The sequence below is a fragment of the Sminthopsis crassicaudata genome, chromosome 2 (genome assembly GCF_048593235.1).
Source record: "Sminthopsis crassicaudata isolate SCR6 chromosome 2, ASM4859323v1, whole genome shotgun sequence".
Classification (NCBI taxonomy): domain Eukaryota; kingdom Metazoa; phylum Chordata; class Mammalia; order Dasyuromorphia; family Dasyuridae; genus Sminthopsis; species Sminthopsis crassicaudata.
The window spans coordinates 598,697,751-598,703,750 of record NC_133618.1 but is presented as its reverse complement, the minus strand read 5'-3'; positions in this window follow the sequence as shown (position 1 = coordinate 598,703,750).

The following is a 6,000-nucleotide window of genomic DNA, read 5'->3' as shown; positions in this document are numbered from 1 at the left end:
TATATATGCAGAAGGAAGCAGACAGTAGTAGATATGGAGAGATTTCAGATTAGTAAGAGAATGGAGATGATAGAGGGAGTGAAGTGTTAGAGAAGATGAAATGGTTTTATTTGCCATACCATCTAGAATCTTTAACAGTAATCCAGTAAGTACAGAGACTTTCCAATAAAGTAAAAATGACAAGGACAAAATCCATTTTTTTTTTGACAAAGTCCATTTTTTTGTAGAAAATATCTTTTGCTTAAAATTGACCCTTTTAAATTATGTTAATTGAGTAAACAGAAGAATTCTCTCTAGATGATTTTATTTCCTTGTTGTTTCTCTTTGCTACTGATTGAACTGATACAAAATGAAAAGGACTTATACTTGAGCTTATAATTGTTAAAACAAACAAACAAACAAAAAACAACTCTTCCTTCTCCACTAAGTCACCACCTTCTCCAAGCACTTGTACAAAGTTCCTAAAATATAATATTATCCTGGAAGCTTAGCAAGTGGAAAAAAATCCCAGTTTGGGAAAGCTTCAGGCAACACATTTTGAGATGATCTCCATGATTGCCAGTGAGCTAAAATTTGAGAGAGCTAGATGGCACCATGAAAAAAAAAATGAGTTCAAACCTGCATTCAGATACTTTCTAGTTGTGTGAGCCTGCGCAAGTCATTTTACCCCTGTTTGCCTCAGTTTCCTGAACTGCAAAACAGGGATAATAACAGTACCCAACTTTCAAGTTGTTGCAAGAATTGAATGAGAACAGTTGGTGTTATGTAAATGATTTTTTCCCCCTTCCTTCTTTCTTAGAGAGTCAGTTCTCCTCTCCCAAATCCCAAATTATATGAATATAATTCATATAATTCAAAGTAGCAGCATTTTTCCTTCTTATACTTCTGTTTCTTGTTACTCCTTGGCTTACACCCCTGCTTGGTCCAGGAATTTCTCCTCTTCATTCTCTTCATTTGGTATGGATTTATCAATAAGAACAGTTTTTGGAGAGTCAAGGTGAATATTAATTCTCTGAGAGAACTTTGATCTTTTGGAACATAAGAGATAAGTCCCAATCTTGACTGCCACTATATTCCATCTGTTTGAATTCTGGCAAATCCCTTAACTCTTCTGTTGACAGTTTCTTAATCTGTAAAAATTTAAAGTCCAGGAAGATTCTGACTGGATCAGAGTCACATAACAGGCCAGCATTTGAGGAAGGATTGAACCTCAGATCTAGCAAATTCTTGACTGCAACAAGGTGCCCTTCCTCCCAAGATTAAAATGATGATCCAAGTTTTAGGAACTCATGAACCAAAATTATAAAAGACAAAAAGGCATGCGGAAGGATTGCAGTCCACATGAGTGGAGGGATGCCCACATCTTTGAATTCACAGATTTACCCAAGTATCATATCTGATAATCAAGCTTGGGATAAATCTCCAACCCAAACCTCACAAATGTCAACGACTTACATGTACAAGGAAGAATAGAATTATTATTATTATTATTGTATAAAGCAATTGACTGAGAGAGTCAGATGTGTCTCTGAAGTTAGGCTCTTAAAGGACTTGTACAAAATTAAAATATTATTCTGTAGCAATCATGCCAGTAAAAATGTTATTTCACCACCATTTTCAATGCCTGTTCCCAAGTAACAAGGAGAAGAGATTCCTTTTCTCTCAACTTGCTATTTAAAAGAAGTTAACTGTCAAAGGTTTGTAAATTTAGAAATAGCTAAGGGCCACATAAAATTAAGTAGTAGGCCAGGTCTGCCCCTGGGGCTATGAGTTTTCTACCCCTGCTCTAAGGTATATGGATATAATTACTTCAAACTGATGCTTTCCCCTGAGGCACAGCCTACCCGGAGTTTAACTACTTGGAAGGTAACTCAGCCCAACTTACAGGTAAAATTAGAATTCACTATTCAGCTTTTATTGGGTCTCATTTCTTTTCTATGTCAAAGCTATCTGGGGAGTCTAATAAAATCTTAGAATGATAGAAACTGGGAAATAGAGATAGGTGACAGTTGTCAGCAGTGTCCTATTCTCCTAAATATCCAGTTTTATTATAGTCTCTACAAAATGGATCTAATGAAAGTGGTGTCACAGTGTACCCTCTCAAAGGAGCTCTTAGTTGAAAGACCTTGTGTATGACTTAATTCCCTATATTAGTGTTAGACTGAGAATCTTGCTCCTTGTTGAATTGGTGAATCAATTATAAAACTTAGTTTGTGTTCAGGTTAAAATACTAGTGTCCTCAGAATAAAATGATAAAGGAAACTCTGCACTAAGGATACTGAAATCTAGTTTATGTTCCCTAATAAAAGACATTGGGGCAAACCAATGCAATACATACAATTTTCTAAAGCCCTTCTTTAATGATGGTACCAAATATCAGGAAGTTGATTTTAAAGATGAAGTCGAACTTTTGGAATAACTGCACTCCTTTGTCTGCTCATCTCACACATTTTCTTTTTTTCTAAACCAGTCTTTTTTTTCCTAATTCAGTAGAATTAAAAAAAAAATCATATCTATTCTTTATTTTGTTAATTAGTTCCCATTTCTCTTATATATCACTTGCTTTGATTATATTCACGTACAAGTTCTCTCCCCCATTAGAAAGTAAGTTCCTTGACTTTTGCTTTTTTTTTTTTTTTTTAAATTCCCAGTATTTAGCACAATGCCTGGCTCTTACTATGAACTTAATAAATGTTTATTGTTTGTTTGACTTTTCTCCCTTCTTCCAGAGAATCAGGGCTAGGGATAGATGAGGTTGTATTGTTAGATAGGGAAGGTCAATTGTAAGTTAATAAGGAATTAAAGAGGAGATAGAAACACTATATTTTAGAATTGAAGATAAACTCATATATCATCGAGTCCAACCCATATCTAAATAAGAATTTCTTCTATGAAATTTATAACAAATAGTCAGATAGTTTTGGTTGGGAGATATTGAAAGAGGAAAAATTGTTAGCTCCCAAGGTAGCCCATTCTGCTTCTAGATGACTCTGATTATTAGGAAATTTTTCCTTACCTTGAGCTAAAATCTACCTCTCTGCAATGTTAACCCATCATTCCTAATTCAGTTGATCATGGCTGTGGAATTAGAAGGAACCTTAGAGGTTACTGTGTCTAAGCTCTCATTTTTATAGATGTGAAAATTTAGGGCCAGGGAACTGAAGTGATTTACCCTCTGCCCTCTGGGGTGAAGCAGGTCTTGTTTAAACCCCCTCCTAAGTAACAATCCTTTAAACAATTGATGTCATCTATCTTGGCCCTTCTAGGCCTTCTATCCTATAAGTTAAATGTCCTCATTTTCTTCTTCCATCACTTCTCATAAGTCATGGCTTTGAGGTCCTTTCTCATGTGAGTCACCTTTCTCTGGACATTCTCCAGACATCCCCCAGTCTAACCCATATTTTGTTGACTGACCACTGGAAATTATAGTCAAGCTATTCCTTATCATAGTCCTTTAAATTCACTGTAAAAGTAAGTAGCTGAAAAACAAAATATGAGATTCTGCATTCCTTCATAATAATAATCTTAATAAACATTTATATAGCATTTGGTTTGAAAAGTCCTTTGTACATGTTATCTCATTTTGTTATCCTCACAATAATCCTGAGATGTGGGTGCTATTATTATCCTCATTTTGCAGAGGAAGGAGCTGAGAAAGAGATTAAGTAACTTGCTCACCATCACATAGTAAGTTTTGAACTCAAGACTTTGCAAATCCAAATCCATCATTCTACACACTATACTACCTATTTGATTCTAGTTTCATTAGTACAAGGAGTTCATAGGCATGGTGACTGTTTTCCAAGTCAAAAAATAAAACCCAGGAGAGTCTAACAAAGAATTTTTCCCCCTAACTTGGAAGATAACATTTTTAAAATCAGTGTTCTAGAAAATGTTAGACATGTGGTCTTCTTTCTTGGTCACCTAATGGGGAGGAGAAAAGAGGAAGAGAACAAAGAACAAATAAAGGAAGAAACTGGTGGATGATTGGTGCTGATGAAAAGAGATCATAGGTAGGAATGGAGATTTGGGGAATAGCCAAAGGGAAAGATTGCAGCTGGACTGCAGCTGGCTTAACAGAGAAGAACCAAGAATTATCAAGGTAGCTCCTGCCTTGCCAACTTTTGATTCTAATTTTAGTTTTCCATAGTTCAAGGCGATAAAGAACCCCAAAAGGATGAGAAGATGGCAGCTTCCCCTTGACTTCCTGCTTTAAACTCTAGTTTGTGTTGGTAGCAGTTTTTGACCAGAACATTTGGGACAAGACAAAGGTAGTTGTGGTGCTATTCAGGTTAGTATGCTGAGCACTAAAGCCCTGGCTGACTCCAAAAGACTCAGTTCAGAGCGTGGCTTTTCATCTACGCTTAGAAGACTATTTGACATAGGTCTTAGGAGCAGGATGAAGTGGCAGGTTTCCAAGGCATCAATGGCTTATAGCTTCTTACCGTAGGTGAAGGACAAGGTTAGTTATAGCATCACTTAGCAGGCAGACATCAAAATGGGGAGATGTGGAGGTTATCTCACATGAGCCACTTTGCAGAAATGGAAGGGATCTGTGGAACACAGTGCCATAAAAATTTGTCAGAATGATTCTCACGTTTAGGTAGTAAATTAGTCTCTTTTGCTTTCTTAGCTGGAATGAGGACTCAGTAAGTCTGAAGAGTTTTAAAATAAGGAGGTTTGATCAATTTCTTCCACCTATTTCAGTTCTGACATTTGGTGGCAAATGCCCCCATATGTGAGTGCTTATGTGATAAACCAACATTCACACTGAAGAAAGGAAAATGAGAAAGCACAGACACAAGACTTTTGTGTTCAAAAGAGCTCTTAAAAAAGAGATGATATTCATTGCTATTTGGAGACAGAAAGAGTTACTGAAGCCCTTTGAATCTTTGTTCAAGATTGGGTTGGTGGTATGGCTGCTCTTTCTAAAATTTCCTTTTTTGTATAGGGCAAGTCCCATCGCTAACGGATATTAAAACTTCTTTAGGCATTTTAGGAGGGTGATTTACTTGCATATCTATGCTTTATGGGTCTTTGAGTACAGTCATTGGTTGAAGGATAAAAAAAGATATAGCATTTTCTCATTTTCTTAAATCTAATAAGGGGAATGTGAAGGGTCCTAGGCTCAGACAAGCACATATATGATGTTAGAATTGGTAAAATGGAGAGAAAGATTTTTGGTTAGTTTCAGCATAAAAGCAAACAACTAAAACTTGATATCATATTATTTAATTAATATGAACATGATTTTATCCAGAAAATTCTACCTCTTAAATTGTCTTTTCCCTCCAAAATCCTCTCTTCTTTTGAATTTCATTTTTTGTTATTGTTAAAGTCACTGATATTCTTCTAGTTTTTCAAGTTCATAATTTTGACATTCTCAACTTTTCAGTATCTCTCATCCCACTTAGCCAGGCAGTTGTCAAATTTTGCTAGTGTATCTTCATTCACTTGAGTTGGTCTCTTCTCTCTACTGCATAGCTACCAGCTTAGCTGAGGCCTTTGTCATCTCTCACTTGGACAGCTGTGCAACTTGTACCTGACCTCCTTGTTGCAAGTCTCTTAACAACTTATTCCATCTTACACATTCTTGCCAAAATGATTTTTTTAAAATGTAGATCTGACTCCCTATTTAATCACGTCCAGTGGCTTACTTTTCTCCCCCATTTGGCTTCTAAAGTCCTTATGATCTGACTACATACTATTGTTCCAATCTCACTGGCCAATATGTGCCCTTTTTGCTTTCTAACATCCAGCAAGGTTGGGCTTCTTTCTTTCTCATGAATGATGTTCCATTTCTTGTCTCTCTGTCTTTGAATGTCTTCCATGCTTGGAATGCACACTCCTCACTCCTGCTTCATAGAAACCCTCTCTTCCCTATTCTTCTCCCCCTCTACCAAATGCCAGTATCTTCTTTCCCAAGTTAATTTGCTTTTAACTACTTTGCATTTATCATTTTTATATTTATCATGTACAAACTTTTACGTATGCTTATTG